Genomic DNA, 12,771 nt, shown 5'->3' on the forward strand with positions numbered 1-12,771 from the left:
TGGTTTCAGCGGGCCATTCGCTCCCAGGTGAGCACCAAGAGACCACAGGATATAAGGAAATAATGGGTTACCTGCTGGTGCCACATTCGGGGAGAGATTTGTACAATAGTTGAATTTGGATATGAATACTTTTTAATATTATATTTCCCAATATTTTGACTTTTATCAATATCTGAATTAACTTTTTTTATTTTAAAGATTGGCACCTGGGCTAACAACTGTTGCCAATCTTCCTTTTTTTTTCCCCAAAGATTGGCACCTGGGCTAACAACTGTTGCCAATCTTTTTTTTTTTCTGCTTTATCTCCCCAACCCCGCCCCGTACACAGTTGTATATCTTCGTTGCATGTCCTTCTAGTTGTGGGATGTGGGATGCCACCTCAACGTGGCATGATGAGCGGTGCCATGTCCGTGCCCAGGATCCGATCTCTGGGCCGCTGCAGTTGAGCGTGCAAACAACCAGTCGTCCACGGAGCCGGCCTCATGAATTAACTTTTTAAGCACCTAAAAAAAATACAGTTTATCTTGCTTCCACAATGACATTAATATTGACTGTAAAATAACAACCTACTGAAAGCTCGGCCTGCACATGTCCTGTAAGTATTGTCCAACGAAATGAGGATCCAGTTCTGCTCGACCCCTGTTGGTCATTACGTACATGTAAGTAGCTCATCCCTGTAGTTTCAGACCTGCTCACGGATACAAATCCACACCCAGATTACTCTGTCAGTGAAGTTTCTCAAACATTTACATATGAAGGAAGAAGAATTCTATACAAACTCTAAAGAAAACAGAGGAGGAAGGACTAATTTCCAAACTATTTTATGAAGACAAGCTTGCCTTTATATTATAACCAGAGAAAATCTTTAGAATAAAAGAAAATTAAAAACCAATATTCTTCATGAACACAGATACAAATATGTTATAAAGTATTTGCTAATTGAGTCAAATAATATAGCAAAAGTGGTTCACCAGAAATTCAAAGATGATTTAACATTTGAAAATCACTCAATGGAATTCACCCTTTAAGAAAAATCTGAATATATATATACATATGATCATCTCAATAGATGCACATGTGAAAACATTGATTCAATCAGAATTCATTCATTATTTTAAAAATGAAATCTCTCAGCAAATACAAATATTGTAGAATGGAATTTCCTCAACCTGATAAAGTGCTTCTATGAAAATTATACAGCTAATATCATGCTAAATGGTCACAGACCGAATCCTTTCCCCAAGATCAGAGACCAACACAGTTACACAATCAATGCGAAAACTCTTAGTTCCGAAGTACAAGTTTCTATTTCCTTTAAAACTTTTTGGAGCTCTAAAGGAAACGCTCAGGTAAGCAGAATGTTCCATTCTGAAAAAGATGACCATCTGAGTGTGGTCAAAACTCCCCCAGCAGGTGATGTGTGATGCTGGTCCTGAGGGAAGGAGGTCAAGGGTGTAGCTGGGGGACCAGAAGGACTCAGAAGGGTACTCTAAGGTCTAGGGTTAAATATCCTCTTTGCAAACAAGATCTGCTTATGCTTTTGTACAGGCTACAGGGGGAGAGGTGAAGCAGGAAGCAGGAGAAGCAATGGTGGCCATACACACAGACACCTTGAATGGGGCACTCAGTATTTTTCCTTAATCTTGACGGGGAGAGAATCTATGGCAGATTTTTAAGCAGAGAGGTGGCTTTATCAGATACATGTGTTTGGAATGTCCCTTTGAATAAAGTTTAAATAGTGAAATATACTGTACAAAGAATAGATAAGACCACACCGAGGAACTCTGCATGGCCAGGTGAGCAGGGATGGGCACCAGCACTCAGGCATCTGGCATGAGGCAGGGAGGTGTGAAGATGAAGGGAAGGCTGTGGACAGAGCACGGGAAGTTCAGTGTCCACGTCCTGTCTGAGTTAGAGGCTCTCAGCAGTGAGGAGCGGGCTCCAGATTCCCAGGGACATAACTGTCTGGGGAAGGATCAGTCGAAGGAGGGAGGCTGTATCTTTATGGTTAGTGACTCTGTTCACTGTGTGTTTCCCCTGCTTGGATCTAAGCTCCATGGGAACAGATCTGTTTTCCGGTTTTGTATCTACAGAGCCCAGAATACTCCCTGACACATGCAAAACACTAAACACACATTTGTTGAATGAATATTTGAATTCCCCTGAATTGGAAACTCTGGAACAGGAGCAGAACTGAAGCAAAGTTAATGATTTTAGCTTTCATTTTGAGTTTGAGATTTTGAGTTGATTGAAGAGGAGATTTGTGTAAGAACATTGATAATATTTGTATAGAATAGGAGAGAAACATGTACTTGAGTTTTGGGGGAGGTGATCAGTCAGACGGACTGGATTCCATGGGTTCAGAAAGTGAAGAAGGATGTGATGAGCCTCCAGGTACTGAGCAAAGAACCCACAGGGAGCAGGTGGATTGTAGACCAAACCCTGAGCACAGGAGACAAGTTCCATCAGCAACTAGACTGCAGAGTGTGGGTGAGCCGGGTGAATGTCAGATAACGTTCCACTTAAGAACATGTAAGACAGCCACTGCCAACTAGATGCAAATTTAGAGCTCATGATCCAGCATAAGATCAATGAAATTCTAACATTCCTCCTTTCAGTCGCAAATGCTACAAAGGATCCTAGCAGGAAAACTCATGAAGAATGAATTATAGGGATTGTAAGCTCTGTGTCCATAGAAGAGAGGATTCTGAACAGGGAGAAATGCATGAAGGACACCAACAAATGAGGATCTAATGACTTATCTGCTGGTCTGACTTTATTCTAATACAATACGGCATGATGGGAGCTGCATGGTGGAGAAGAAAAGGTGGCCTGGGGCAATCCAGCCTGACTGTGGGGACCAGGGGGCTAGGTGCACAATGGCCTGCACTCTTCTCTTGCTTGTGCTCCTCTCTCACTGCACAAGTAGGGACAGGCCTTGGGGAGCACGTCTCAGTTTCTAGCCTGTGTCAGCCCCTTGGCCCAGACCCTGAGAAACTTTGCCCTGGACTCTGCCCCATCACCCATGTTTATCTGTGTCTTCAGGTGCCTTCTCCCATTCTGTGCTGATTCAGCCATCCTCCCTCTCCACATCTCTGGGAGCAACAGCCAGACTCACCTGGACCATGAGCAGTGGTTTCAGTGTTGGCGACTACTGGGTACACTGGTTCCAGCAGAAGCCAGGGAGCCCTGCTCAGTGTCTCCTGTACTACTAGTCAGACTCAGATAAGCACCAGGGCTCTGAGGTCCCCAGTCACTTCACTGGATCCAAAGATGCCTCGGCCAACGCAGGGCTTCTGCTCATCTCTGGACTCCAGCCTGAGGACGAGGCTGACTATTACTGTGATATGTGGCTTGACAGCTCTAAGGCTCACCCAGTGCTCCACACCCATGAGGAAGTGAGATGCAAGCCTCCATCCACTCTCCTGGCCTTGTGCCACTGGCACGGCTGTGACTCTGACCAAGTCTGCTTCAGGGAGTAACTCCTGTTGTCATAGTTTTTCTGTCAGCACTTGAATTTCCTCAGGCAACTTGATCTGGCGATATCACATAGCTTTCTTCAGTTCAGAATTAAGATGAATCCATTGCTAGTGTATTCTCACCCTGTTAACGTGTCCACCACAGTGAGCCCTTGCTCAGAGACAAACAGCTCTCGATGGAGAAACTGGAGGAGCCCGAGAAAGGCTGAGTCAGGCTGGGCCCTCCTACGGGGTGGAGGGACCAGAGATGCTTCTGCTCTGAGGGCTCCAACCTGGGCTTTGAGGCACAATACCCGCATGAAACCATGAATTGTATTTTGTATTCCAGCAAAGACCCACCAAAATTGAATGTTAAAAAATAATGTTGCTTACAGTAGTATCATACAAGTGAAATACATAAGGATAAACCTGACAGAATTTTAACTTATTATGCACTGAAGACTATAAAACATTCTGAGAAATTAAATAATTAAATAAATGTACAGATATATCCAGTTCATGTGTCAAAACATTCAATGTGTTTCAGATACGATGCTTCCCAAATTGATCGATACCATCAATACAACGACTTTGGGTAAAATATTCTTATAATGGTGGGAAATTTCACACACACAAAAAAATTGGAAACACTATGAAAATCTGTAAATGGAATTTTAGCCCTGGGAGAATCCTGCTCTGTGTCCCCTCCCCCGCCTGTGTCTGAGGAAGGGGAGGCACAGGAAGGAGATTCGAAGGTTGAGGAACCAAATCAAGGTGAGGCGGGGAGAGAAGCTTGATCAGGGAAGAGGCACAGGCTGAGGGGGGACGCTGCTCTGAGTGCTGAGGGGCAGAGGGTGGGTGCAGCAGGCTTGGACAGGTACCACTGGGTGATGAGGCTGTGTTGTCCCCTGTAATGTGCACCAGGAGTGATGTGTTTGTGATTGTCACCTCACCCCAGGGAAGGCCACTGCACCCTGTTGGAGGGGAGTCAGGACCATAAAGGCTCTATATTGAGGGGGGCAGCATGGGATTTCAGGGCCTCTGACTCTGACCATATAAGAGTTAGACATGGAACCTGCATCCATAGTTCCTGGGAAGACAATCTGAAGACACTTCTCACGAAGTAGACACCCCCAAGAGCTGCATCACTCTGTGTCGGAAAGCCTGTGGGTGTGTCCCTGCAGCACATGGTGTGGTCTGATGGTCCTGTGTGGGTATATAGAGCAGGAAGTCATGTCCCTTGGGAGATCTTGTATTTTCTGACCTATGTGTCCTTGAGACTCAGACCTCTCTGGGCCTTTGTAGGACCCAGGGCACAGAATTCCTCATCCTCCAACTCATCAAAGATTGTTCCACAGAACAGACCCAGGAAGGGGCCAAAAAACCAAAGAGGATGATGCAGAAATGGAGTAGAGAGAGAGATGTGAGGCGGCTGTGCCTTAGCTCTGGGACCTGAGGAATAGAGTTGCAGGTTGTCTACACAAAATCCTGGATTCCCCTCTTCCTCACTGGCCTTAAACTAAACACAGGTACAGGGTCCTGACTCTCATGCTCGTGAGGCCCCCTCCCTAGCTCTGCCCCACTCTCTCCACCATGTGGACTCTCCCTTGTGCTCACAGGTCTCTGCAAGTCTACCCACTGACACAGCCTCCTCCAGGACCTGGGATTCCAGGAGAAAAAGCCGATATCTACTGCCCTGGGAGAAGCAACAAGAGGGGCTAGAACAGTGTAATTTAGACAACCATGTGTAGAGATGCTGCATCAAATCTCAGGACAAGTTAAAACAACCACATACTCTTGGCATCTTGGTTCTCTTTCCTCCATGTCACCAGTAGCAGAAGCTCTTGATCATAATTAAGTCTGAAGGTGAACAATATTGACCACTTTATCCCAAGGGTCCCAGTCCTCTTTCAATGCCACAGGCCGGGAGAATGAGAGTCAACCTCTGTGACACCAGAACCAATCTCACCCATCCAGCACTGTCAGGTTTAGACGGAATTTTATGTTGCCCTTTGTTTCGGAGTGTCTCGTCATTTGCTCAATTGAGGAAATGAAAAGTGAGTCAGTAGCTGGCCTCCCTGGAGTCTTCCCCTCCTTACACAGCACAGGAGCAGCAAGACTTTCTTGTCAGTTTATTTTCGGATTTTCTCGTTCCCATACTGGTGAGTTTCTTCTTTTTGCAATTTCTCCCTCACTTACCAACATCTCTGCCAATCTCAAACATGTACAATGAATTCTCAAGGGAATTAGGCTGTAGAGAAAGTGAGCAGGGACCCCAAATCTCACCTCCCTCTATGTTTTATATCTTGTAGATTCCTGCTTCCAGGCTGTGCTGACATGTCCCCCCATGGTGTTGTTCTGAGGAGCAGGAGCATCTACCGCAGAAAAAGCAGCTCCTCAGAGACGAGCAGTGTGGCCTGGCGACAACAGCATCCAGGCACAAGCCCTAGAATCATGGACCTGGGAGTTCTTGTCTCAGCCATTTGAGATGGAAGCTCTGGCTTCAGGTCTGGCAAGGAATGCTTCCCAAGGGTCTCTTAGATCCTGTCCTAAGACAAGACTGACCATTGGACCCAGATATGGGTGCTCTTGACACAGTGCTCCAGCTCTGTGAGGAGTCAAGATGCAGCCCCTCCCATTCCCTCTGGGGGCCCATCACTCTCTGGCCACTTCCTGCATCTAACTTCACATCAAGGGTGAGTCGGCAGTGTGCTCCAATTTATCCACACTTCATATAAGCACTACTGTCAGTCAAAGGAGCAAGAGTTGTACCGAAATCCATGAGTCATTGAATATTACATCTGAAAAATTGCACATTCACTGAAACTTGAGCTCTGAAGTCCATTCCAATATGTGTGTTTGATTCCTAGTGCCACTGAAGAGTTTGGTTATTATCACTCAAGCCGAGGAAGGCCCCTTCTCCTCAATCAGTCTTCCTACTAAATGATCATAAGGAATCATTCTCCTGACCCGATTGAGTCACATGTGCCCCAAGTTGTCACAGTTACATAAGATCTTGAATTCAAGTGCTGCAGAGTCTCCTTGTATCTCTATTCATCCTGGAAATCTGCCTCAATCCAAGAAGGGTGCTTTCCTCAGAGGGGGGTGTTGACCAGACAGCTGGGAAACCACTCAGTGGGCTCAAGCGGACTTGGGCAAACTCTGTCCTCACCGATGTGTGACTTCTTTACTTGTGAAGGCCCCATTATCTTATGAGCTGTTGGGTCTGGCTGTCTGACTACATTCCAAATTTGCGTCATCTCTTTTTTCTGTGCAGTCCTTGGCCAAGTGATGCAGGTTGGACTTGATAGACAATGGAGAGTCAGATTGCATTTCCTAGGAGCAGGTGGGCTCCCAGAAACATTTGTGCAGAGAAAAGACACAGTTTGTGGGCAGAATTCCCACAGGGCCACCTCAGGAGGTGAATCTCTCCCCAGAATGCCATGGGATCTTTCCCTCCCAGTCCCTTATACAGGGTTCTTTGTGGGATTTTAGGAAAAGGAGCCTCTGGGGTCACACAAGACCTGCATCCTCCTCAGTTCCACAGGAACAGGTGCTTTGACCCCAGACTCACCATCCTCTGTCTCAGTGTATTGGTCCCTTGGGCAGAAGGTCACCACTTTCTGCACTGGAAGCGTCTGTCATGTGGGTTATTCTGGCTCCCAGACAGAGGCCCCATAAACGTGATGATTGACAGTAAATAGAATACAGCCTGAGTGGGAGGCGGATGTTCCCTCAGACCTGGGCTGTGGCCTCAGAGCTCACAAGGTGCTCTTCACCCCAGGTGGGTGGGCCAAGACCTCCTCTCTGCTCCCTTTGTTGCACCCACTGCTCCTTTCTTACTAACTGTAACCAGCATGAGTCACAGTTAGTGACTAGTCACTCCTTGAGGAGATCTCTGCTGCCGCTTCTGCACGAGCACCAGAGCGTCTGAGGCTGTAACATTCATTTGGGCCTTTAAGAATGTCTACTGTTCACTCTCATCAATGCCAAGTCCTGGCCACCGATATCACCTCTTTTGTTGCAGTTTAATCCTTACAGAACAAGGTTGAGTAATAATAGAGATAAAGGTCACTTTGCTTATTCTCGATCTTTGCAGAAATGCCCCCTTTCACCATTCCATCAACTAAGATGCTTATGGAAATTTTCATGTACTTAAATATGAGAAAATATAAAAGAAATAAATTTGAACCATTTAATCTCTGAAAGCTTGTTAGATGTGTCCTGTGAATCTGTGTCTCATGTCATTCTGTGGAGTATTTCTATAATTTCTAAGGAAATTGGTAAATTTACTTATTCTGTCTCTAATGGATCCAATTTGTGCCTTCCCAGGACAGGATGCATTTACTGTATTTTTTAATAGAATATATTTTAGAATTTTTTGTCATTTTTCATGTTTTCCACATGAGACCAGCAGGGGGCACTGTGGGATAGCCCTGTGGTCCTTACACACATACTCAGTGAGACTTAGGGGCTGGACCCTGTGCTCACTGAAGAGGACTGAGCAGCTGTGTCCTCTCTGGCCCAGCAGAGTTCCCCGAGCAGGGACCTTTGTGTTGTCTCAGCAGGTGCTTCCTCCCAGGGCTCTGCCAAGGTTTAAAGCTGACCTCCATCCTCCTCAGTCTGTGGTGTAAGATGAGCTCCACCACCAGGGCTCGGGGAGGGGCTGGGCAGGCACTGGATGGAAACCCATTTGCATGGGCAGCCCCTCTTGTGGCAGAAATGGAGAAGAAAAGGAGGCCTGGGGCAGCCCAGCCCCACTGTGGGGACCAGGGGTCTGTGTGCAACATGGCCTGGACTCCTCTGCTCCTCGTGCTCCTCTCTAACTGCACAGGTTGTAGAAGGCCTTGGAGGCACAGGGTGCCCTCCAGTTTCTGTCCGTTCTTGCTCGGACTCCTGAGAAACCTTACCTGGGTCCCTGCCCCATCACCTATGAGTGTCTGTGTATGCAGGTTCCCTCTCCCAGCTGTGATGACTCAGCTGCTGTCCCTCTCTGCATCTCCCAGAACATTAGACAGACTCACCTGCAACCTGAGAAGTGGCATCAATGTTGGCAGCAAAGATACATTCTGGTACCAGCAGAAGCCAGGGACCCGTTACCAGTGTCTCTCTACTCCACACAAATGCAGATAAGAACCAGGGCTTCAGGTCCCCAGCTGCTTCTCTGGATCCAAGGAGGCCTCAGACAATGCAGGGCTTCTGATCATCTGTGGACTCCAGCCTGGGGACGCAGCTGACTATGACTGTTCATCTGGCACAGTGAGGCTTCTGATGGTGACATAGGCAGAGAGGGAAATGGGACAAAAACCTCAGTCTGCTTAGGCACTTGGAATAAGTTCTTCTGCAATGTAAAAGTAACGAGTATACACACCAACTATACCTCAAAGTAGGTTCCGGTTCACATTGGCTGTCTTCCCAATTTTCCAGTCAATATTTCTGAAGACCTAGGAAAACAAACAACAAAATGAAAAATAAGCCAAATAAAATAAAATTCTCATGATGACCCTGCACATTTACCTCGCGACCCATATGTGATGATATCAGAGTATTTTTAGCTGGGGTTTTTGTCTTCAAAGCTGGCAAATCAGCCTTTTCTAGATTTTTTCCTCATGGAAACCCAGGGTCCATGCAACAGGTACACAGTCCTCCACAGCAGGGACTCTGCTCTGTGAGGGGTCAGAGTGGAGACCTTCCCTCCCTCCCAGGCTCCTGTGCTCAGATTAGGCTGAGGCTCACTGTGTTCAGGGAGAAGACACCAAGATGTCAGATGCTCTTGTGAGAAACATCCCAGGAGGAATTTCAGGCACAGAGCTGGTCTGGCACACTTGCTGGGTGCCTGGACCTACAGTTGTGATGTCAGGGAGAAGGCGAGGAAAATGCTGAGCCTGCTTCAGGGAAGTTGGGTGAAGTAGGTCCTGTGGATATGACTTTCCTACAGCTGAGCTCACTCAGGCCTCACGCGAACCCATGTGAGTGGGTGTTCCTGAGCCTACAGGTACAGATGTGAGTTTTTCTCTCCTCTTATATCTCAGTGGACCTTTCCAGCTAGACAACGTGTCGGAGAGAGTCAGTGGAATATGAGGGAGCAGAAGCTCCCCAATATGTGCATGAAGTAAATCCAACCTGTGAAGCTCTCTAGAAGGACCCAAACCATCTTCTGTAATAACACAAACGTTGTAGGTTGTCATGGAAACCCCAAAACCAACGACTTCCAACTACAGCCTCTACGTTTGACCTAGAACAGCAGTGATGGGCCTTCAGGGGTTCCAGACCAATCTCCAAATCCAGGTCTGTCATCCTAACCTCCTGAACCAACCTGACGATGAGGCTGATTGTTACTGTCAAACAGCTGCACACAACCTCCATGCCATTCCCATGCCATTCATGGGGAGTGAGACAAGGATCTGCCCTCCACTCCCAAGTCTCACCTAACTCTCCTCTGTCACTGCTTGTGGCCAACACCAGCCCAGGGTTTGGCTTCTGCTGTCACTTGTGCAACTAAAACCAGAGAGACTGATGCTTTTGAGTCATTCTAAATTTATCAATGCAATGAAAACAACCCATTTAACTACTCATTTTCCAATGTAAGCAAATCACTTTGTCACCAGAACTTACAATCACACCTCCCCGTCTCATGCTGGGTAGGATGACGTGGAGAAGAGAAGTCCAGCCAGTGTGACCCCGGAGACCCAGGTCCTCCTCTGCTCAGTCCTCTACATGTCCCATAAGCCTGGCCCTGGCTTTGCTGATCATTCCTGGAGATCTGGAACCTTCCCAAAATGGGTTTTTCTTCTTCTCCTCAGATCACATCCTCTAGGAACTCCTGGATCCCAGGTGCAGGAGAGGACTCTTCCCGTTAAGGACCTGGCTCTCAGGCCCATCACCTCCTCACTTTGCCAAGTTTAATCCAGTGAATCTTAATTGTTTTGCAGCTAGAGTTGGTTTTTTTTTGTTTATTTTTTGGGATGCGAGAGGATATTTGAAGGTGCCTTACTTTTTTGGGACCTAGAGTCTATGAACCAACACTTATTATCGCAGAGAACCCTGATATTACAGGAAAATTTCCAGAAAGCCCTGTTCTTTCTTCAATGTCAGAATATGGAGCAGTTACCAAATAAACCTGATCAGGGCCCAGTATGGGTTGGGTGACAGATCTTGGATGCCACCAAGTCAAGGAAGGAGGATGAATCTCAGAAAAGACAAATGTTCATAGTAATGTTTTACTCACCCATCTTCTGACTGAAAATAATGATAAAACTAGACTAAAATAGTAAAAACAATCCTAAATATATCCTAGATTCAGAAGACAAAAGAATAAATCTCCAGAACAGCAATAAAGGGCAAATGAGCCCAGAGAGGTCAGCAGGAGGTAGGACACGATTTCCCTGATGGCGCTGTATTCTAGTGGCCAAGGGAGACATCATCCAGCAGTACTTGTGCAGTGGGGTGAGGGGTCTAACAGGAGTCCCTCACAACAACAGCAACAACACTAACAGTGACAACAACATAAGTCTGCCTGCCAGGGTATCCCATATAGATTTTTGTTCCTCATGAACCAACAAGGTTCATTGCAGGATTTTAGGGCTTGATCTTGGTTTAAGATGGTCCTACACTAATAAAGACCCCAGGCACTGGCAGAAGCAAAGTGAAATGTCAGTTAATCCTGAAATATCGGGCAACATCAAGACTGTGCAATACATCCTTCTATTTAGCAGCCTGGAGGTCATTAGTTATCTGGAGACAATTAACATCTCAGCCCGTATCTCCAATAAGAGACCTACTCATTGAATGATTCTGATACTGACATCACAGAGATCCATATGCAAAATAAGGGTGCCCTCCAGGAGAGCTGAGTGAAGCCAGAGGGGCTCATGGACCCTGGATCTGAGACCAGCAGGAGTGTTGTTGGGCAGGTCCAGAGAGGGCAGTGTCCTGGGCAAGGCAGGCACAGAGAGTGCTCTACTGGCTCTTGCAGTATTTGGGCAAACAGTGTCCTCACTGAAGTGTGGCTCTTCTGTACCCTTGTTTGTTTGCATGGTCAAAAACAAGATTCTCATGCCCATTACAGAGAACATGGTCTATAACATGTGGCCCCATCTTCCCAATTTGTGCTCAAGAGTCTGTATGTGAAGGGAAAATATTATCTGATTGTGTCACATTTATCAGATATTTCTCAATTTCAGCAGTGGGCTGCCATAACGACAGAGTCAGTTCTGGGAGAGAGAAAACCCTGGGACACACACAGAGTCCAGGTGAGTCTGACTCAGGACAGGCCACTATTCAGCGGTAAAACCATCTGCACAATTTACTAAACAGCAATTATTGGCTGGGCTTGGATGGGGGATAGGAGCCGTTAGAGGATTTGACCAGGAAGATAAGGAATCTGATTAACTTTAAGTCCAGCTGTTCATAGAAGATGAGTGAGGAGGAGCTGAGAGTGAAAGCAGGAGCCTGGTGGGGTTTGTGGATTTGGTACAAAGATCAGACTGGAGTCCTGGATGCTGGATGGAGCAGGTGAGGTGGAGAAGGTTGGTCAGACGCCTCATGTTTTTTGGAGGTGAGGAAGGGGATGTGGGAAAGAGGTTTGGAGGCTGGTCCTTGGGGACTGGGTAAAATGTGAGTGAGCTGTACCTCCCGGATGAAGGTCTATGGACACACGTGTGGGGTTGAGGTCCTGAGCTCATCCTTGTGATGGAAATATAGCCGACAGCCTTCCTGCTTGTTCAGTGGTGACAGGAATGTTGTAGCTGTGAACTGAGTAATCTCAATGGACTTCACTCCTTCTCTGAGATTTGTTTGACTTGTCCATTCTCCATGATCTCTCATGTCCACAGGCTGATATCCCACATGGGTCAAAAATGTCCCTGCAGTCCCAGGCATCACACCCACACCATAAACCCTCCTGAATGAGAGTTGCCCTCCCTGATCCATTGAACAGGAATCTCAGACTTCACGAGGACTGGACCACATCACCCACACCGTCTCCCCTGACTCCATCATGGTGAGTAGGGAGGGGATTGTCTGATTGGTTTGGAAAATGAAAGGCCTGTCCCTGGAGATGGAACTTGGGTAAATTACATGCTCACCACATGACTGGGAGATTTGCGTGCTGAGAGGAGAGGAAAGGACCGATGTTTTCCCTACGTAGTCCCAGCATGTGCATCATCTGCTCTCAAACCTTGTAATTTGTTCATGTTGGGTCTTCTACTGTGCACACTGGGAGCTGGGCATGAGACACAGGCCAGGGGCACCTGTCTCATAACACTCTGCTTCTGGCACCCTAATCTTTCTAATGTTCTGCAAAGGGTCATTC

General features: G+C 46.9%; 1 long non-coding RNA gene across 1 annotated transcript; it reads right to left on the reverse strand.

Moving 5' to 3' along the window:
• Window positions 1–171: 171 nt before the first annotated feature.
• Window positions 172–8,905, reverse strand: LOC139045994 (uncharacterized). Its single transcript, XR_011505574.1, has 3 exons — window positions 8,839–8,905; window positions 8,483–8,726; window positions 172–503 (listed from the first exon to the last, which is right to left on the reverse strand). It is a non-coding gene; the product is annotated as an uncharacterized lncRNA (long non-coding RNA).
• Window positions 8,906–12,771: the final 3,866 nt, after the last annotated feature.

The sequence above is a fragment of the Equus asinus genome, chromosome 8 (genome assembly GCF_041296235.1).
Source record: "Equus asinus isolate D_3611 breed Donkey chromosome 8, EquAss-T2T_v2, whole genome shotgun sequence".
Lineage (NCBI taxonomy): Eukaryota > Metazoa > Chordata > Mammalia > Perissodactyla > Equidae > Equus > Equus asinus.